General features: G+C 41.7%; 1 protein-coding gene across 4 annotated transcripts in view; it reads right to left on the bottom strand.

Annotated features, from left to right (window-relative positions):
• The window catches only part of LOC139277362 (focal adhesion kinase 1), a 759,656-nt gene that overhangs the window by 595,130 nt on the left and 142,090 nt on the right, over positions 1 to 22,436 (bottom strand). For 2 of the 4 annotated variants that reach the window (XM_070895775.1, XM_070895811.1), the window contains exon 2: positions 380 to 406. The exons of 1 other annotated variant lie outside the window; for it this stretch is intronic. The gene's annotated coding sequence lies outside the window, so the exon portion shown is untranslated. Of the gene's footprint in view, positions 1 to 379; positions 407 to 2,791; positions 2,846 to 22,436 lie in introns of those variants that run through there. One more of the 4 variants, XM_070895821.1, reaches the window with a different exon arrangement.

Genomic DNA, 22,436 nt, shown 5'->3' with positions numbered 1-22,436 from the left:
CAGTTAAAAAAATACCGGATATGCACTTGAAGTGCCACATCCTACAAGGCTAAGACCAATGGCTAGAAAATGGGAATAGGCAGGATAGCTCTGTTGGCCGGCATGGACACAATGGGCTGAATGGCCTCCTTCTGTGCTGTAAATTTCTATGATTCTAGGATACTGAGAAGTGTCATTAGACTATTGCATTAAATTCAATGTTGTGCAAATATGCTTTCATGAGTGATCGTCTTAATCACCACACATTCCTTCCAGCAATACCACCAACAGTACTTTACCCACTTGTTAAATAGCACCCGCATCAATAAGCTTTACTGAAATCCCAGTAACGACACTGAATCTAAAACTTGTATCCAAAGGTAAAATAATGCACACTCACCTGTCGGATGATATGTACTGGAAAAGTCTGCAAGAAAACACGAAATGTTTAACTTTATCATGTGTGCTTTATATTGGTGCTCTGCAGCATTGCAGGGCTTCTTTCTAACACATTAAACAGGAATTGCATAATTACCAATAAAGTATTGAAGGGGAGGTAATTAGAGCGTGGAATCTTTTACCACAAGCAATTGTTCAAGCTAAATCCATAATTCTTTTTAAGTAAAATGGAATAGTTGGTTAGAGAGAGGAATATTAAAGAATTTGGGAATGAGCAGATGTGGCTCACAAAGAACAACACCGGGGTGGATCTGCTGGTTTCTGTGCTCTCATCATCATCATCATAGGCAGTCCCTCGGAGTCCAGGGTGACTTGCTTCCACTCTAAAAATGAGTTCCCAGGTGACTGAGGAGTCCAATGCGGGACCTACAGTCTCTGTCACAGGTGGGGCAGACAGTGGTCGAAGGAAAAGGTGGTTGGGGAACCTGTGTTGATGCACGCTCTTTCTGCTGGTTCTGTGCTCTAATATTCTATTCAAACTACAAAATTAATGTTCAGTGACACATCTGCACATTCCATTTCAAAACACAGATTGTAAGTAATGCTTTGAACCAAAGTTCTGCAGAAACAAAGACATCACTCAAAACTACATTAAGGACATAAGAACATAAGAACATAAGAACATATGAATTAGGAACAGGAGTAGGCCGTCCGGCCCCACAAGCCTGCTCCTCCATTCACTAAGACCATGGCTGATCTTCTACTTCAACTCCACTTTCCTGCACTATTCCCATATCCAAAAATCTATCGATCTCTGTCTTGAAAATACTCAACGACTGAACCGCCACAGCCCTTTGGGGTAGAGAATTCCAAAGATTCACCACACTCAGTGAAGAAATTTCTCCTCGTCTCAGTCCTAAATGGCCGATCCTTTATTCTGAGACTGTAACCCCTGGTTCTCAACTCCACAGCCAGGGGAAACATCCTCCCTGCATCTACCCTGTCAAGCCCTGTAAAAATTGTTGTATGTTTCAATGAGATCACCTCTTATTCTTCGAAACTCGAGAGAATATAGGTCTGGTCTAATCAATAGGTCAGGACAATACCACCATTCTAGGAATCAGTCTGGTGAACCTTCATTGCACTCCTCTATGGCAAGTATATCCCTTCCTTCGGCAAGGACACTAAAATGGTACACAATACTCCAGCTGCAGTCTCACCAGGGCAGATATAATTGCAGTAAGATGTCTTTATTCTTACACTCAAATCCTCTTGTAATAAAGGCCAACATACCTTTTGCTTTCTTAATTGCTTGCTGTACCTGCATGTTAACTTTCAGTGATGCGTGTACAAGGACTCCAAGTCCCTCTGAATACCAAGATTTCCCAATCTCTCACCCTTTAAAAAATACTGCTTTTCTTTTTCCCTACCAAAGTGGATAACTTCACATTTCTCCACATTATATTCCATTTGCCATGTTCTTGTACATTCCCTTGAAGCCTCTCTGCATCCTCCTCACAACTTACATTCCCACCAGCTTTGTATCAGCAGCAAACTTGGATATATTACATGGAAACATAGAAAATAGGTGCAGGAGTTGGCCCATTCGGCCCTTCAAGCCTGCACCACCATTCAATAAGATCATGGCTGATCATTCCCTCAGTACCCCTTTCCTGCTTTCTCTCCATACCCCTTGACCCCTTTAGCTGTAAGGGCGATATCTAACGCCCTCTTGAATATATCCATTGAACTGGCATCAACTACTCTCTGCGGTAGGGAATTCCACAGGTTAACAACTCTGAGTGAAGAAGTTTCTCCTCATTTCAGTCCTAAATGGCTTACCCCTTATCCTTAGACTGTGTCCCCTGGTTCTGGACTTCCCCATCATTGGGAACATTCTTCCCACATCTAACCTGTCCAGTCCTGTCAGAATCTTGTAAGATCCTATGAGATCCCTTCTCATCCTTCTAAACTCCAGTGTATAAAGGCCCAGTTAGTCCAGTCTCTCCTCATGTCAGTCCCGCCATCCCAGGAATCAGTCTGGTGAACCTTCGCTGCACTCCCTCAATAGCAAGAATGTCCTTCCTCAGATTTGGAGACCAAAACTGAACACAATATTCCAGGTGAGGCCTCACCAAGGCCCTGTACAACTGCAGTAAGACGTCCCTGCTCCTATACTCAAATCCGCTAACAATGAAGGCCAACATACCATTTGCCTTCTTCACCGCCTGCTGTACCTGCATGCTAACTTTCAATGACTGATGAACCATAACACCCATATCTCGTTGCACCTCCCCCTTTCCTAATCTGCCGCCATTCAGATAATATTCTGCCTTCGTGTTTTTGCTCCAAAAGTGGATAACCTCACATTTATCCACATTATACTGCATCTGCCATGCATTTGCCCACTCACCTAACCTGTCCAAGTCACTCTGCAGCCTTTTAGCGTCCTCTTCACAGCTCACACCGCCACCCAGCTTAGTGTCGTCTGCAAACGTGGAGATATTACACTCAATTACTTCATCTGAATCATTAATGTATATTGTAAAGAGCTGGGGTCCCAGCACTGAGCCCTGCGGTACTCCACTAGTCACTGCCTGCCATTCTGAAAAGGACCCGTTTATCCTGACTCTCTGCTTCCTGTCTGCCAACCAGTTCTCTATCCACGTCAGCACATTACCCCCAATACCATGTGCTTTGATTTTGCACACCAATCTCATGTGTGGGACCTTGTCAAAAGCCTTTTGAAAGGCCAAATATACCACATCCACTGGTTCTCCACTCTACGAGTTACATCCTCAAAGAATTCTAGAAGATTTCATAAATCCATGCTGACTTGGACTGATCCTGTCGCTACTTTCCAAATGCGCTGCTATTTCATCTTTAATAATTGATTCCAACATTTTCCCGACTACTGATGTCGGGCTAACCGGTCTATAATTACCTGTTTTCTCTCTCCCTCCTTTTTTATAAAGTTATATTAGTTACCTTCCAGTCCATAGGAACTGATCCAGACGATAGACTGTTGGAAAATGATCACCACTGCATCCACTATTTCTAGGGCCGCTTCCTTCAGTACTCTGGGATGCAGACTATCAGGCCCTGGGGATTTATCGGCTTTCAATCCCATCAATTTCCCAAACACAATTTCCTGACCAATAAGGATTTCCTTCAGTTCCTCCTTCTCGCTCGACCCTCGGTCCCCTAGAATTTCCGGAAGGTTATTTGTGTCTTCCTTAGTGAAGACAGAACCAAAGTATTTGTTCAATTGGTCTGCCATTTCTTTGTTCCCCATTATAAATTCACCTGAATCTGACTGCAAGGGACCTACGTTTGTCTTAATTAATCTTTTTCTCTTCACTTATCTATAGAAGCTTTTGCAGTCAGTTTTTATGTTCCCAGCAAGCTTCCTCTCATATTCTATTCCAACCCCCCTAATTAAACACTTTGTCCTCCTCTGCTGGATTCTGAATTTCTTCCAGTCCTCAGGTTTTCTGCTTTTTCTGGCCATTTATTTGCCTCTTCCTTGGATTTAACATTATCCTTAATTTCCCTTGTTAGCCACCTTCCTCTTTTATTTTTACTCCAGACAGGGATGTACAATTGTTGAAGTTCATCCATTTGATCTTTAAATGTTTGCCATTCCTATCCACCGTCAACCCTTAAAGTATCATTCGCCAGTTTATTCTAGTCAATTCACGTCTCATACCATCAAAGTTACCTTTCCTTAAGTTCAGGACCCTCGTCTCTTAATTAACTGTGTCACTCTCCATCTTAATAAAGAATTCTACCACATTGTGGTCACTCTTCTCCAAGGGGCCTCGCACAACAAGATTGCTAATTAATCCTTTCCCATTACACATCACCCAGTCTCGGATGGCCAGCCCTCCAGTTGGTTCCTCGACATATTGGTCTAGAAAACCATCCCTGATACACTCCAGGAAATCCTCCTCCACCGTATTGCTACCAGTTTGGTTAGCCCAGTCTATATGTAGATTCAAGTCGCCCATAATAACTGCTGTACCTTTATTACACGCATTCCTAATTTCTTGTTTGATGCTGTCCCCAACCTCACTACTACTGTTTGGTGGTCTGTACACAACTCCCACTAGCGTTTTCTGCCCTTTGGTATTCCGCAGCCCCACCCATACAGATTCCACATCATCCAAGCTAATGTCCTTCCTTACTATTGCGTTAATTTCCTCTTTAACCAGCATCGCTACACCACCTCCTTTTCCTTTCTGTCAATCCTTCCTGAATGTTGAATACCCCTGGATGTCGAGTTCCTAGCCTTGGTCACACTGGAGCCATGTCTCCGTGATGCCAATTATATTATATTCGTTAATAGCTGCCTGCGCAGTTAATTCCTCCACCTTATTCCGAATACTCCTCGCATGGAGGCACAGAGCCTTCAGGCTTGTCTTTTTAACAGACTTGGCTCCTTTAGAATTTTGCTGTAATGTGGCCCTTTTTGATTTTTGCCTTGGGTTTCTCTGCCCTCCATTTTTACTTTTATTCTTTCTTTCTTTTGCTTCTGCCCCCATTCTACTTCCCTCTGTCTCCCTGCATAGGTTCCCATCCCCCTGCCATATTGTAAGAACAGAACATTTGCGTAAAACATTGTTTATTAATTAGCTTTTAAAACCCAGGTGGAGGCATCCTGAAATGGTACAGAATGAAAGACACACCTATAATTGCAAGTTTCACTTGGCAGAATATCAATTGTAGGTAAGAGAAATGTGCAACTTGATAACTAAATAGGGAGCTATACTGACCTCTTGAACTCAATGTAAAATGAGATCACTGAGAAAATCAGCTTATAAACTTAGTTATTGGTGGTATCTTATAAGGAGTTGTTTCTAACTTTTTGTCACATACTAAGGATTAGAGAATAGTACAAAAAGTGGTGAAATGTTATGAGAATTCGGATTTGAAGGTTCAATCAATCCAAATATTGAGCTCAGAACTATAACACGAACTAGAACATGAATTCCCCAATCATCAGGTATGATTGCAAGTACAATATGTTTGTATAAGCTCAAGTACTATTGCATAAATGTATGAACGCTTGACCGATACATTCCTGTCCCATGTTTGAGAGAACTGTAGCACTGAGATAATTGCAAGAACAGAATATCTGTGTAAATATCCTCACATGGATCCATTTGGACATAGGAAATGTCTTCTACTCAACTTTTGAGTAAAACTTTTATTTTCTCCACCAATATGTAACTTCAAGAAAATGAGTTAACCAGTAAGGCAAAAAACTAACAAATTACGCAGATCCCACATATTTAGAATTTTTATTTATGTGGTATGAATCTTGAAAATCTATACAGTAATTTCACACAAAAGATGAACAGTTAAAACCAAGCAGAAATGAAAACAGCAAGGTGGTGGGGGTAATGAAGGTATGGTTAAAGTAAAGGAGTTTGCAGTATTTCACTGAGCTTTCAGTCATGAAATCATTCAGAATTCAATTTATTTCAGGTAATGTTGCAGTTTATACCACTTTGGACCACTATACACAAATACAATGCAGAATTTTTAATTAATTTTTCTTTTTCTTTTAGTTTTTGAGACCTGCCAGATGAACTGCATTCTTTTCCAGTCCTGGACTCCCTCATGATTTCTGTGTTCCAAAACACTATCACATAGACGAGGCCATTTTCAAACTTAAATGGTAGCAGTTAGACAAGGACAGGAAGCGCAATTTTGCACAATGCCCAATAAAAATACAAATAGTTAGAAGACCCCAAGCAACAAATTAATCCCCTTGATTATGCCACACCTTTCAAGGATACAAACACCCGATGAATTCTTAATGAATAAAAGATCCTATGACCAACATCGATAGTGTTTATATATACTGTGCATTCGTAACCACATCTGCCAACTCTCACTTTTGAGTGTGGAATTCTGAATTGTGTCTTCAGGTACTCGATCCTCAGATATCCTTCAGGGATATCTGTGATTTTACAAAATTCCATGGCATTCGGCTGCTAAAGTTCAAATACAATTTGAAGAATGAGATCAAATTAGTTTTTAAAATAAAATACTAAATGCAAGTACACGTATCATACACATCAACCGTCACAATGGGGGGAAAAAACCACAAACCTTGACAATAGGCATTCCTACAGAAAATGTTACTTGCCCCAACATCAATATGCAAACATCTGGAAATCTGTGACATCTGTAGGATCAATGAAGGAATGACTTCAATACATATGCAGGCAACACTCAGCTTAACCCTTCTCTTGAACTGTGGCAGCAGACTGCCAACCTGATACCCACATGGATGAGTCAGAATTTCCTCCAATTATACATGGGAAGACCAACGCCATCCTTTCTGGCTGTTGTAAAAAACGTTATTCCCTTGCCACCTACTCAATCACCTCTCCCTGGGTGCGTACACAGACTGAATAAAGATGCACAACATGGTCTTGTTTGAGCTAGAACTGAACATCAAACTCCATATCCATCCAAAACCAAGACTACTTACCCCATTAAAAACTTCTTTCACTTCTTTGTTGCCTCCAGACTCTGTTTCTGCAATACCTGGTTTGCCAGCTCCTACTTCCACTCCCATAAATTTAAAATCCACATCTTCACAAATAAATCCCTCCATGGCCTCATCTAACATTGCAACTTTTTCCAGCTTTAAATTTCTCCTGTTCCCATCGTGCTCTGACTGTGATCCACCGGCCCTTTCATTCCACCAATGATGGCTGAGATTTCAACCATATCAGGCCGACTCTCTGGAATTTCCTAAAAATCCTTGGTCTCGACTTCTCTTCTTTCCCGTTAAAAGCCATCTCTTGTGAAGTCTTAGGTTACCTCACTCCCCCACAAAGAGTTCATACTCTGTCTTTTCTTCCTCTTTAAAACGCCTTGGGATATTTTTCTACCTTACAAAATAGGATATAAAATGTAAGTTGGAAACTCAACCAGCATAGGTTAAAAATGCTTCCTAGTGGGTAGAGGCACAACTCACTGCAACACCAAGCCACAGGTTCAATTCGTATCAGCATATCAACAGTTGGTGTACTATCAATTAGGATCAGTAGCCCTAGCATTATACAATTTAAGAGCACATTACGTCATTCAGCCATTTCCCCCTTCTCTGAAAGCCCTTCCCCAAAGTCTTATAATTTGTTTCCTTTTCAAATATTTATCCACTTACCTTTTGAAAGTTATTATGGATTCTGCTTCCAGCACTATTTCTGGTACAACATTTTATATCCTAATAACCCTCTGCGTAAAAACAATGCTCTTTATCTCTTCCTTCAGTCTTTTGGTAATGATCTTAAATATATGCCCTCTGGTGGAAATAGCTTTTCCCGATTCATCTTAGCTAACCTCGAAGCGAAGAAAAACGGCGAAAAATCAGCCAGGGTTTCTGCTCTTAAATGGTAGCCAGTGATTCTTTTGGGAAAATATACGTTGGTGGATATCAGACACAAACAGGATCAGGCTGGGATGTGATGCCTTCACTTATGAAATAGCCAACCATTAATCAGGTCTCACAATCACTAAACCAGATGCAAGTCATCGAAAATCAACGCCTCAACAAAAGGAGGAAGGAAAAGTGAGTAAATTGGATAAAAACAAGAGTCAGTTGCAGGAACCTGCTCATTAAATTTGGAAGTTTTTAATAAATAGTCAGCCATAAAATCATATCAGCAATTCTACAAGCAGTTAAATGGAAAGTAAAGTCTGGGAAAGGTGTGCAAATTTCTTTTCATTTTTGAAGATAATCTTATGAACATAAAACTGTAATATTTTTCCCCATTGTTAAGAGTCACATTTCCCTTTATTCTGGTTGTTCCAGTGATGGCGATGGCGAGTACATCTCCACAGTATACTACTGTGTAGTTTCTAGTTAGTCAGACAGCCACCCTGGATAATTGGCAATCAGCTGGAGTTAGGCTTTCAGACCAGTAAAAGCCAAGTTTCTATTAAAGGGTCAAAAAATAATCTTTATGTTTTCTACTTTAAAATAGAGCAAGTACATTAAACAGTAAGTACCTCTTCCATCCTTTGTTTCCCTTTTAACGAGTGATAATAGGGGTAAAATTGCTAATATCATGTTTACTATCCATTATTTGCTAACTTAAAAATTGTTCCAAACTTTCAGATAGGCGTGAAAGTATATTTTTTTCAGCCACCTGTCTCCAATTTCCACTCTCTGGCATTTGGAACATGCAGTCTTGCGATGTCATTGCTGCATACTAGGTTCAGATCCTTATCTATGCTTTTGTTACCCCTGACACACTCCTGGCTGGCCTCCCACTTTCTAACCTCCATAAACTTGAGGTAATCCAAACTCTGCTGCCCATGTCCTAACTTGCACCAAGTCTCGTCCACCCATCACCCCTGTGCTTGCTGACCTGCATCGCCTAGATTTCAAAATTCTTATCCTTGTTTTTAAATCCTTCCAGGGCCTCGCCCCTCCCTATCTCTAATCTCCTCCAGCCCCACAACCTCCCCCACCCAATGCCGAGATATCTGCGCTATTTAATTCTGGCCTCGAGCATCGCTGATTTTAATCGCTCCACCACTGGCGGCTGTGCTTACAGCTGCCATGGCACTAAGTTCTGGAATTCCCTCGCTAAACCTCTCCGCCTCTCTATCCTCCTGTAAGATGCTCTTTAAAATCTACCTCTACCCCAATATCTCATGTACCTCGGCCTCAAATTTTATAATGCTCCTGTGAAGCACCTTGGGATGTTTTACTACATTGAAGGCGCTACATAAATACAAGTTGTTGTTGTTGGTAGTAGTATTATGAAAAACTGAGATCAAAATGGTCCAAGAGAGATTCTTCACCAAACGTGGTGACAATCAGCCTCAAATGCAGAAACATTGCTTACCCTTTTATTCACTGGAAAAATCTTCCAATCAATTTCTTCAAAAGCTTAACTACAATGTATATAATTTTCTGGTTAGGGCTACAATCTCCCTTATGTTTCCAAGGCTAGGCACCTGGCCTCAGCTCCAAACATTGCCTGTTTTGTTGCTCATTGCTTCAAGTGAAACAGAAGGGACTGTTGAGGTTGTGAAGTAACCTTGTATTTCCTCATTCAGGATTTGAAATGGTCTGGATTTATATTTTTGGCAAATACTCAATAAGACAGTCTTGGTACCACTTTATTCTGGAAATATTTGAAGTTAATGGTGCAGCCCAAACCAAGTAAAAAGTGACTATATATAATAGTTATTTTTCTTTTCCAGATTTAATTCTACTTTTCAGAAGACACATTATGGCTTTCTGAATCTTTTGCTGCAAAATCTAGTAAAAATCAAAATGTTTATTGAAATACCACTTTATCTGAATTCACAATAAAAATAGCAACTATTGTGGTCGGGAAAATTTGGAAGTGTAAATTGTCTATCTGTCTTTAATAAAAATACTTCCATCTGCACAGCTCTCACTGTACAAACTAAATGGTCAGCAGTGTCACTGGCAGCAGCTGGCTTCCCTTTTTGCTTCTGAAATGGAAACACACACTCGCCTCATTATTTCTCTCTGGGTTACCTATTCAGTTTCATATCACCTGATACTTGACATTTAAAGGTAAAATATTTTGACAAATCAACCTCTGTCCAAAACTCGCCTTAAATACACTATGAAAAATCTGTTTCCCCCATGCTTCTTCCGTCTCTGTATCACACCTAAAGTGATTCAAACTTCTACTTTGGCCATCTTGAATGCCTGTTTTATGAACAGGGAATTTGGTACCAGGCGGCTGAAACATAAAATTTCTGCTCATACTGTGGAAATACAAACTGTTCATCAAATGTTTAAAAATTAAACATCGTTCCTCAACATATTCACAAAGGAAAACATAAACTGAACTGTCTAAAAGGCCAATAGCCAAACAGGATCGAAGAAGCTGCAGACAAAAACTACAATGAGAAAATTTCAAGCATAACCCATATGCAAATCAGCAGGCAACAGATTTCAGGACTAAACATTGCTGTTTGATTGGATCTGTCAAAATGGGTTTATTTTAGAAATGCCATCACTTCAAGTAGTGATACATTTTACAAGGCAAGGAGTAATGTGTGTGTTACCGTTAATTGCTACAGAAAGTTAACTTATTATCTTAAATAAATGATCCATTCCAAGGTTAATAAATAATTAAGACACGCATTTCATTTTAAACAGCAGAAAAGGCAAATTATATTAAAAATTCCAGAAACAACTGTGACATAAGCAAAGCCCTGTTTCACTTCAAACTGTAAAATCTCTAATATATCTATTTCAGTTTAAATTTTTAGAGGGACCAATGCAGTGAATTTTAAATGAAATTAGCTGCTTTCCAAAGAAATTCTGTTGTGTTTGCATGGTGAAAAAGTAGTTGAAGTAACATATTTTCTGTTAGATATATATTCCTGGATTTTTTTTTATTCGCAAGGCCAGCATTTATTGTCCATCCCAAATTGCCCTTGAGAAGGTGGTGGTGAGCCGCCTTCTTGAACCGTTGCAGTCCGTGTGGTGAAGGTACTCCCACAGTGCTGTTCGAGAGTGAGTTCCAGGATTTTGAACTAGCGACGATGAAGGAATAGCGATAAATTTCCAAGTCAGGATGGTGTGTGACTTAGAAGGGAACTTGGAGGTGATGGCGTTCCCATGCGCCTGCTGCCCATGTCCTTCTAGATGGTAGTAGTTGTGGGTTTGGGACATGCTGTCGAAGGAGCCTTGGCGAATTGCTGCGGCATCTTGCAGATGGTACACACTGCAGTCATGGTATGAGGGAGTGAATGTTTATGGTGGTGGATGAGATCCCAATCAAGCAGGCTGTTTTGTCCTGGATGGTGTCAAGCATCTCGAGTGTTCTGCACTTATCCAGGCAAGTGGATAGTATTCAATCACATTCCGACTTGTGCCTTGCAGATGGTGGAAAGGCTTTGGGGAGTCAGGAGGTGAGACACTCGCCGCAGAATACCCAGCCTCTGACCAGCTCTTGTGGCCACATTATTTATGTTTCTGGTCAATGGTGACCCCCAAAGATGTTGATGGTTGGGGATTTGGCGATAGTAATGCTGTTGAATGTCGCTTATTGGTGATAGTCATTGCCTGGCATTTGTGCGGTGCGAATGTTACTTGACACTTATCAGCCCAAGCCTGAATGTCGTCCAGGTCTTGCTGCATGTGGGCATGGACTGCTTCATTATCTGAGGTGTTGCGAATGGAACTGTGCAATCATCAGCGAACATTCCCACTTCTGACCTTATGATGGAGGGAAGGTCATTGATGAAGCAGCTGAAAACGGTTGGGCCTCAGACACTGCCCTGAGGAACTCCTGCAGCAATGTCCTGGAGCTGGGATGATTGACCAACAACTGCAACCATCTTCCTTTGTGCTAGGTATTACTCCAGTCAGTGGAGAGTTTTCCCCGATTCCCACTGACTTCATCAAGTAGGGCTCCTTGATGTCACACTCGATCAAATGTTGTCTTGATGTCAAGGGCAGTAACTCTCACCTCACCTCTGTCGGTGCTATGTAGCCAACTAGTGTTCTGAGACAAGTTACTTAAATTAGGATTACTCTTCTTTGAAATATTAGCTGTACACAAAGCTTATTGATGCATAATGGTCAATAAATGCTTTTTCTCAGAAGAAAACTATTTGAAATGCTCATCCAGTGTCAAAAGCAAAAGCAAACTGAAATTCATATCTTTCAACCTAAAATGTGAACTTAAGGAAAAACTAATGGCTTGACAAGTGGAAGAGGCCTCTGTATGTGTTGTGTGTTATGGATTAGAAAGAGATAAATAGGATAACAGCTGCAAATGTATCAATTGCCCATGTTTCAACTGATAAGTTTCATCTTCACTGTAGTGACATTAAGTACAAAGGACAGAAGTGCATCCATTCCAAGATCTTCAATGGCTCAGTTAAATCATTCAGAAAAAGATTAACATATAACAAATAGGAGGAGTAGGCCATTTGGCCCATAGATTTTAGACATTTTGTTCTTTGAAACAGCTGATAGTAGTGAGTAAATTCATTATTATGCTTGATACCTTTTGCTTCTGTTTAACTAAACAGGATGTAAATAAATTTGAATAGTTTCACCTGAACGATGAGACCTGTCAGCATGGTGTGTTTCACAGCACAAGGTCACCTGTGGCTCACTGGGTAGCACACTTGCCTCTGAGTCAAAAGGTTGTGGGTTCAAATCCCACTCCAGGGGCTTGAGCACATAAATCTAGGCTGACACTCCAGTGCAATGCTGAGGGAGTACTGCACTGTTAGAGGTGTCGTCTTTCAGATGAGACATTAAACAGAGGTCCTCTTAGGTGGGCGTAAAAGATTCAATAGCACTATTTTGAAGAAGAGTAACATAGAAATATAGAAAATAGGTGCAGGAGTAGGCCCTTCGAGCCGACACCGCCATTCGATGAGTTCATGGCTGAACATGCAACCTCAGTACCCCATTCGTGATTTCTCGCCATACCCCTTCATCCCCCGAGTAGTAAGGACTATATCTAACTCCTTTTTGAATATATTTAGTGAATTGGCCTCAACTACTTTCTGTGGTAGAGAATTCCACAGGTTCACCACTCTCTGGGTGAAGAAGTTTCTCCTCATCTCAGTCCTAAATGGCTTACCCCTTATCTTTAGACTGTGACCCCTGGTTCTGGACTTCCCCAACATTGGGAACATTCTTCCTGCATCTAACCTGTCTCAACCCGTCAGAATTTTAAACGTTTCGATGAGATCCCCTCTCATTCTTCTGAACTCCAGTGAATACAAGCCCAGTTGACCAGTTTTTCTTGATATGTCCGTCCCGCCATCCCGGGAATCAGTCTGGTGAACCTTCGCTGCATTCCCTCAAGAGCAAGAATGTCCTTCCTCAAGTTAGGAGACCAAAACTGTACACAATACTCCAGGTGTGGCCTTACCGAGGCCCTGCACAACTGTAGCAATACCTCCCTGGCCCTGTACTCAAATCCCCTCGCTATGAAGGCCAACATGCCATTTGCTTTCTTAACCGCCTGCTGCACCTGCATGCCAACCTTCAATGACTGATGTACCATGACACCCAGGTCTCGTTGCACCTCCCCTTTTCCTAATCTGTCACCATTCAGATAATAGTCTGTCTCTCTGTTTTTACCACCAAAGTGGATAACCTCACATTTATCCACATTATACTTCATCTGCCATGCATTTGCCCACTCACCTAACCTATCCAAGTCACTCTGCAGCCTCATAGCATCCTCCTCGCAGCTCACACTGCCACCCAACTTAGTGTCATCCGCAAATTTGGAGATACTACATTTAATACCCTCATCTAAATCATTAATGTACAATGTAAACAGCTGGGGCCCCAGCACAGAACCTTGCGGTACCCCACTAATCACTGCCTGACATTATGAAAAGTACCCATTTACTCCTACTCTTTGATTCCTGTCTGACAACCAGTTCTCAATCCACGTCAGCACACTACCCCCAATCCCATGTGCTTTAACTTTGCACATTAATCTCTTGTGTGGGACCTTGTCGAAAGCCTTCTGAAAGTCCAAATATACCACCTCAACTGGTTCTCCCTTGTCCACTCTACTGGAAACATCCTCAAAAAATTCCAGAAGATTTGTCAAGCATGATTTCTCTTTCACAAATCCATGCTGACTTGGACCTATCATGTCACCTCTTTCCAAATGTGCTGCTATGACATCCTTAATAATTGAATCCATCATTTTACCTACTACTGATGTCAGGCTGACCGGTCTATAAGTCCCTGTTTTCTCTCTCCCTCCTTTTTTAAAAAGTGGGGTTACATTGGCTTCCCGCCACTCGACAGGAACTGATCCAGAGTCTATGGAATGTTGGAAAATGACTGTCAATGCATCCGCTATTTCCAAGGCCACCTCCTTAAGTATTCTGGGATGCAGTCCATCAGGCCCTGGGGATTTATCAGCCTTCAATCCCATCAATTTCCCCAACACAATTTCCCAACTAATAAGGATTTCCCTCAGTTCCTCCTTCTTACTAGACCCTCTGACCCTTCTCATGTCCGGAAGGTTGTTTGTGTCCTCCTTAGTGAATACCGAACCAAAGTACTTGTTCAATTGGTCTGCCATTTCTTTGTTCCCCATTATGACTTCCCCTGATTCTGACTGCAGGGGACCTACGTTTGTCTTTACTAACCTTTTTCTCTTTACATATCTATAGAAACTTTTGCAGTCCATCTTAATGTTCCCTGCAAGCTTCCTCTCGTACTCTATTTTCCCTGCCCTAATCAAACCCTTTGTCCTCCTCTGCTGAGTTCTAAATTTCTCCCAGTCCCCAGGTTCACTGCTATTTCTGGCCAATTTGTATGCCACTTCCTTGGCTTTAATACTATCCCTGATTTCCCTTGATAGCCACGGTTGAGCCATCTTCCCTTTTTTATTTTTATGCCAGACAGGGATGTACAATTGTTGTAGTTCATCCATGCGATCTCTAAATGTCTGCCATTGCCCATCCACTGTCAACCCCTTAAGTATCATTCGCCAATCTATCCTAGCCAATTCACGCCTCATACCTTCAGAGTTACCCTTCTTTAAGTTCTGGACCATGGTCTCTGAATTAACTGTTTCATTCTCCATCCTAATGCAGAATTCCACCATATTATTGTCACTCTGCCCCAAGAGGCCTCGCACGAGATTACTAATTAATCCTCTCTCATTACACAGCACCCAGTCTAAGATGGCCTCTCCCCTAGTTGGTTCTTCGACATATTGGTCTAGAAAACCATCCCTTATGCACTCCAGGAAATCCTCCTCCACCGTATTGCTTCCAGTTTGGTTAGCCCAATCTATATGCATATTAAAGTCACCCATGATAACTGCTGCACCTTTACTGCATGCACCCCTGATTTCCTGTTTGATTCCCTCCCCAACATCACTACTACTGTTTGGAGGTCTGTACACAACTCCCACTAACGTTTCTTGCCCTTTGGTGTTCTGCAGCTCTACCCATATAGATTCCACATCATCCAAGCTAATGTCCTTCCTAACTATTGCATTAATCGCCTCTTTAACCAACAATGCTACCACACCTCCTTTTCCTTTTATTCTATCCTTCCTGAATGTTGAATACCCATGGATGTTGAGTTCCCAGCCCTGATCATTCTGGAGCCACGTCTCCGTAATCCCAATCACATCATATCCGTTAACATCTATTTGCACAGTTAATTCATCCACCTTATTACGGATACTCCTTGCATTAATACACAAAGCCTTCAGGCTTGTTTTTTTTAAACACCCTTTGTCCTTTTAGAATTATGATGTAGTGTGGCCCTTTTTGTTTCTCGTCTTTGTTTACTCGGCTTTCCACTATTGCTTTTTACCTTTCTACCATCTGTTTCTGACTCCATATTACTTCGCCCTATCTCGCAGCATAGGTTCCCATCCCCCTGCCATATTAGTTTAAACACTAATGGGGAGTTATCCCTGGTGTCCTGGCCAATATTTATCCCTCAACCAAAATAACAAAAACTGTTTATCTGGTCATTATCACATTGCAGTTTGTGGGAGTTGCTGTGTGCAGTTTCTCACATTACAACAGTGACTACCCTCCAAAAGTACTTAATGAGCTGTAAAGCGCTGTGAGATGACTGGTGTCCATGAAAGGCGCGACATGTAAATGTAAATCGTTCTTTCCAATGAGCAGGAGTGTGGGCAACCAGTGGTACAAAATATCTCAGTAAAAGTGTAATTGTTTATTCTGTGTCACATTACCCCAATTCAGGACATGTGCAAGCTACAGATCACAGAGGATTGTCTACAGAAAAAGCATTTTGTTCCCGCCACAAAAAACTGTGTTGGAGAAGTGTCTTAATTGCAACAGAACAATTTTGTAATCAGTCAAATTTTTGAACACTATTTTGATCTGGTATTACACAGCAACAATTAAACAGAAAAGATCAAAATACCTAATTTCATAAAGGAGGGGGGGGGGGGGGGCAGTGACACCTTATGATGTCTACAAATTTAGTGCATGAAGTTAATCTTTGAGAAGAATAATTCATTGCTATTAAAAGATCCAGGTATAAAATTATCTTCTGTACCAAATAGGTCAATTTTTCCTTTTAAACATAAATGATTTTCTTGCATATAGATTTATCCTCATATTGACCGTTAGAAATATGCATCTGTGGTTTTTGTTTGTACAGATACAAAGTCCGGAATCCGGAATTCCGAAAACCGGAATTGTCCGAAAACCGGACATTTTACTTAGAAAAGCGCATTGTAGATGGAGTCATCCGGCATCATCGTCTGAAAACCGGCCTTTTTTTTTCCAAGAAAAGCGCTTTGTAGATGGAGTAGTCTGTAATCATTGTCTGAAATCAGGACATTTTTTTTTCGTAAAGTGTATTACAGATGGAGTCATCCGACGTCGTGTGATCGGTCCAAGCCTTGCCAAATGACCCTCGAAGGATATACTTGCTTTGGAGGCAGTTCAGAGAAGGTTCACTTGGTTGATTCCGGGGATGAGGGGGTTGACTTACGAGGAAAGGTTGAGTAGGTTGGGCCTCTACTCATTGGAATTCAGAAGAATGAGCGGTGATCTTATCGAAATGTGTAAGATTATGAGGGGGCTTGACAAGGTGGATGCAGAGATGATGTTTCCACTGATGGAGGAGACTAGAACTAGAGGGCATGATCTTAGAATAAGGAGTCGCCCATTTAAAACAGAGATAAGGAGAAATTTCTTCTGAGGGTTGTAAATCTGTGGAATTCGCTGCCTCGGAGAGCTGTGGAAGCTGGGACATTGAATAAATTTAAGACAGAAATAGACAGTTTCTTAAACGATAAGGGGATAAGAGGTTATGGGGTGTGGGCGGGGAAGTGGAGCTGAGTCCATGATCAGATCAGCCATGATCTTATTGAATGGCGGAGCAGGCTCAAGGGGCCATATTGCCTACTCCTATTTCTTATGTTCTTATGACCCCGACCCACCCGTGACCCGACCTGACTCACATGTTCCCCTCGACCCAACCCGACCTGACTCACGCGCTATTTGAATGTTTGACCCGAAATCTGGAAAAATGCAAAAACTGCAACGGCCTCGGTCCCGAGGTTGCTGGATTCGAGACGTTGTACCTGTATTTGTTCTTTGCTGTAATTGAACCACAGTGATAAAAGACGACGCAGCTCAGCAGTAGAGAGCACTAACTTCTAACTACGACACAGAAACATCAGAAAATAGGCAAGTAGAAGAGTAGTAAAGAATCAGCAGTCCATCTGGTTTATCTCAAAAACTAACACCTCTCACAATTGCCCCCTCCCTTAAATATTTATCCAATTTTTCCAGAAATGTTCCCAAACCATCTGCCTCCCTGGGCCGCCCCCTCTGTAAAGTTGATAAACCTAAACCATATGCACGTTCCCTCTTCTAATCTTGAGCCTGTGTCCCATTATTCTAAGATTGTTAGAATATACTATTGGCACTCAATGTATTTATTCCCTTATGAATGTTCTCTATCTTAATATTCTCCAGATTCTTCAACCTCCTTACACATTGGACGTTTTAACGTACAGGTTTAGTTGTTCTTTCCTGCATTGGTTCCAAGGCCTGGATATCCTTGCTGCAATACGGCAACCAGTACTCCAGAAGTAGCTAAACCAGTGCTTTCTCTGACTGCATCCTGATTCCTAGATTTGTGCTCTATTTCTCCAGCTACAAATCCTAAAATCAGAATATCTTTTTATCCTGCCACTGCATATTACACTGTTGGTTTCAGTGAGCAATACCCTCAGATCCCTCTCCTGTATTGTGCTCTACAGCCATTTAATTTATATTCTCACTGTTTACTTCCCTTCCCTAGTTTGAATATTTGGTATAGAATCATAGAACCTTGGAGCACATCATGCTTATGCCTGCTCTTTGAAAGAGCTTTCCAATTAGTCCCACTCCCCTGCTCTTTCCCCAATTATCTTAAATTGTATCCTCTGGTTATCAACCTTCCTAGTTTATCCCTTTCCATTCCACATAAACCCTTACCTTCCTTGAACTGCTACAACCTGCCAGTGACCACTTTATCTGTAACTTCTATTTATTTCAGAAATTCTTATGCTCCCGCCACAAATTTCCACTAGCTTTTCTGTGAAAAAGAGCTTCCTGGTATCACAGCTTCTGGTCACCTGTCCCAACATTTCTTTATGTAGCTCGGTGTCAAATTTTGTTTGGTAACACGCCTGTGATGCACCTTTTACTATATTAAAGACGCTATGTAAAAGCAAGTTGTCATTGTTGAATGACTTGGTTCTAATTTTAAGATTATGCCCCTTTGTTCTGGATACCCCCACCAGAGGTAATACTTTCTCTGTGTCTACCCTACCAAATCCTTTTATCATTTTAAACACCCCTTAATCTTCTATGCTCAAAGAATACAAGCCAAGTTTATGCAATCTTTTCTCATAATTTAAGCATTTTAGTCCCGGTATCATTATAGCGAATCGGCGCTGAATCTGAGCCAAGGCCAATATATCCTTCCTGAGATGAGGTGCCCAGAATTGAACTCAGTACTCCAGATGGAGTCTGACCAAGGCTATGTCCAACTGTAGCATAACTTCCTCCTCTTTGTATTTCAGCCCCCTTGAGATAAAGGCCAACATTCCATTAGCTGTTTGATTGTTTTTTGTTCCAGTCCACAAGCTTTTAGTTATTTGTGTGCATGGATACCCAGGTCTGTTTGCTCCTAGTTTCTCACCCTTTAGAAAATACTCTGATTTGTCTTTCTTGGATCCAAGTGGATAACCTCACACTTCCCCACATTGGACTCCACGTGCCAGTTTAGCCCACTTATTTAATCTTTGGCCCTGAATTCGCGGCCCCTATGGGCGCGCACGCGCCAGTAGGGGCCCCACAAGTTCCAGGTTGAGACATGCACTGTGCATGCACCAAAATTCAGAACTTGCGATCTGTCAAAAATCCTCTTGACAGATTGCCTGCATCCGTAAAGGGCCTCCGCGGGCATAGAGTTTGGCTATTTGCCCAACTTCTGCCCAGCGAATGCCCTTGGAATTTTTACGATTGATAAAAGCACACGTAAGGCCTGCTTTTATCAGCGCAAGACATTTGAAGGACAGAAAAATAATTTTTTTTCAATAATTTAAACTTTTAAAAACCTGAGAAATAAGGCAAGATTATTTTTAAACCCTTTAAAATATGAACATTTATTTTTCAAATAATTTTTTTGTTTTAAATAATTAAATTTCATTTGGATTAATTTTAAATGTCATTTAAAAAAAATATTTTAAGTGTGTGTATTTTGGGGGGTATTCCCATTCATACTTATGGCGATGAACTCACCACAAGTATGAATGGGAATATCCCTACTTTGATTGGTTGGGCCGGCCCACGTGATCCCAGGGACGCGTGCGAAGCACCGACATCCCTGGGATACGTGGGCCTCTATGCAGGCCTTCGCGTAGATACCAGGACCGTAAGTCTCCAAACCTCCCGGACCACCAGCTAAGTTTGTAGAAATCTTTCCTCCGACCACAATTTCTGCACATCTTTTTGTAACTTCCTGCTCCGATCTGCACTACTTTGCGTGCCTCCCAACTTACTGTCATGTGCAAACTTTGATAAACAACTCTCTACTCCTTCATCCAAGTGATTCAGAAATTTGGTGAACAGCTGAGGCCCCAGTACAGACCCCTGAGGAACACTACTTTTCATATTCTGGCAATCAGAGTACGTGCCCTTTATAATCTGTCTTCCACCTCCCAACCAATTTCCAACCTTGCCCCAAAGTTGTCTCCTGTTCCGTGCGCTTTCATTTTTGCAAGTAATCTCTTGTGCTGCACCTTATCAAATGCCTTTGTGGAAGTCCATATCGATAACATCCACAGACACTCCCTTCAATTTTCATCTTGGTTCTCCTGATCAGATTCTTAACATCATTTATCCTATTTTATATTTATCTCAATCCAGTCTTATCTGTAGCTTTACACTTTAAGAACAACTGCCTTTTTTGCCACTAATTCCATTGATGCCCATGCTGATCTGTTACCTACGTTATACTTCTTCACTCGCGAGATATATATTTGTTCAGTGCTCTGTCCAGCGTCCTTGTAAATATAATCCATATTGCGTCGATGATCATGTTTCATTTCTATTTTATAAATTGCACCCTTTATAGATTTCCCAATCTATCATTGATAAACTGAAGTCACTCGTAACAACTGAATCTATCCATTTAACAAGTTCCTCTTATTTGACTACAAGGTCTTGGGCCAATCCCTCCTTCTGCCCAACTGGTCTATAAAAGAGCCTCACAGGTAATTTCCTACACCGCATGTGTCGGATTTCTATCGACAGGGTTTCCACCTTATCCACACCCTGACAATAAAACGTCTATCTCTGTTGTAATCAAATTATCTCCTTGTGAACACAACAACAACTTGTATTTATATTGTGCCTTTAACATAGAAACATAGAAAATAGGTGCAGGAGTAGGCCATTCGGCCCTTCTAGCCTGCACCGCCATTCAATGAGTTCATGGCTGAACATGCAACTTCAGTACCTCATTCCTGCTTTCTCACCATACCCCTTGATTCCCCTAGAAGTAAGGACTTCATCTAACTCCTTTTTGAATATATTTAGTGAATTGGCCTCAACAACTTTCTGTGGTAGAGATTTCCACAGGTTCACCACTCTCTGGGTGAAGAAATTCCTCCTCATCTCGGTCCTAAATGGCTTCCCCCTTATCCTTAGACTGTGTCCCCTGAATCTGGACTTCCCCAACATTGGGAACATTCTTCCTGCATTTAACTTGTCTAACCCCGGCAAAATTTTAAACGTTTCTATGAGGTCCCCTCTCATTCTTCTGAACTCCAGTGAATACAAGCCCAGTTGATCCAGTCTTTCTTGATAGGTCAGTCCCGCCATCCCGGGAATCAGTCTGGTGAACCTTCGCTGCACTCCCTCAATAGCAAGAATGTCCTTCCTCAGGTTAGGAGACCAAAACTGTACACAATACTCCAGGTGTGGCCTCACCAAGGCCCTGTACAATTGTAGCAACACCTCCCTGCCCCTGTACTCAAATCCCCTCGCTATGAAGGCCAACATGCCATTTGCTTTCTTAACCGCCTGCTGTACCTGCATGCCAACCTTCAATGACTGATGTACCATGACACCCAGGTCTCTTTGCACCTCCCCTTTTCCTAATCTGTCACCATTCAGATAATAGTCTCTCTCTCTGTTTTTACCACCAAAATGGATAACCTCACATTTATCCACATTATACTTCATCTGCCATGCATTTGCCCACTCACCTAACCTATCCAAGTCGCTCTGCAGCCTCATAGCATCCTCCTCGCAGCTCACACTGCCACCCAACTTAGTGTCATCCGCAAATTTGGAGATACTACATTTAATCCCCTCGTCTAAATCATTAATGTACAGTGTAAACAGCTGGGGCCCCAGCACAGAACCTTGCGGTACCCCACTAGTCACTGCCTGCCATTCTGAAAAGTCCCCATTTACTCCTACTCTTTGCTTCCTGTCTGACAACCAGTTCTCAATCCATGTCAGCACACTACCCCCAATCCCATGTGCTTTAATTTTGCACATTAATCTCTTGTGTGGGACCTTGTCGAAAGCCTTCTGAAAGTCCAAATATACCACATCAACTGGTTCTCCCTTGTCCACTCTACGGGAAACATCCACAAAAAATTCCAGAAGATTTGTCAAGCATGATTTCCCTTTCACAAATCCATGCTGACTTGGACCTATCATATTACTTCTTTCCAAATGCACTGCTATGACATCCTTAATAATTGATTCCATCATTTTACCCACTACCGATGTCAGGCTGACCGGTCTATAATGCCCTGTTTTCTCTCTCCCTCCTTTTTTTAAAAAGTGGGGTTACATTGGCTACCCTCCACTCCATAGGAACTGATCCAGAGTCAATGGAATGTTGGAAAATGACTGTCAATGCATCCACTATTTCCAAGGCCACCTCCTTAAGTACTCTGGGATGCAGCCCTGGGGATTTATCGGCCTTCAATCCCATCAATTTCCCAACTAATAAGGATTTCCCTCAG

Source organism: Pristiophorus japonicus, chromosome 1 (assembly GCF_044704955.1).
Source record: "Pristiophorus japonicus isolate sPriJap1 chromosome 1, sPriJap1.hap1, whole genome shotgun sequence".
Lineage (NCBI taxonomy): Eukaryota > Metazoa > Chordata > Chondrichthyes > Pristiophoridae > Pristiophorus > Pristiophorus japonicus.
The sequence above is the reverse complement of the archived record's forward strand: the minus strand, read 5'-3'. Positions and strand labels throughout refer to the sequence as shown.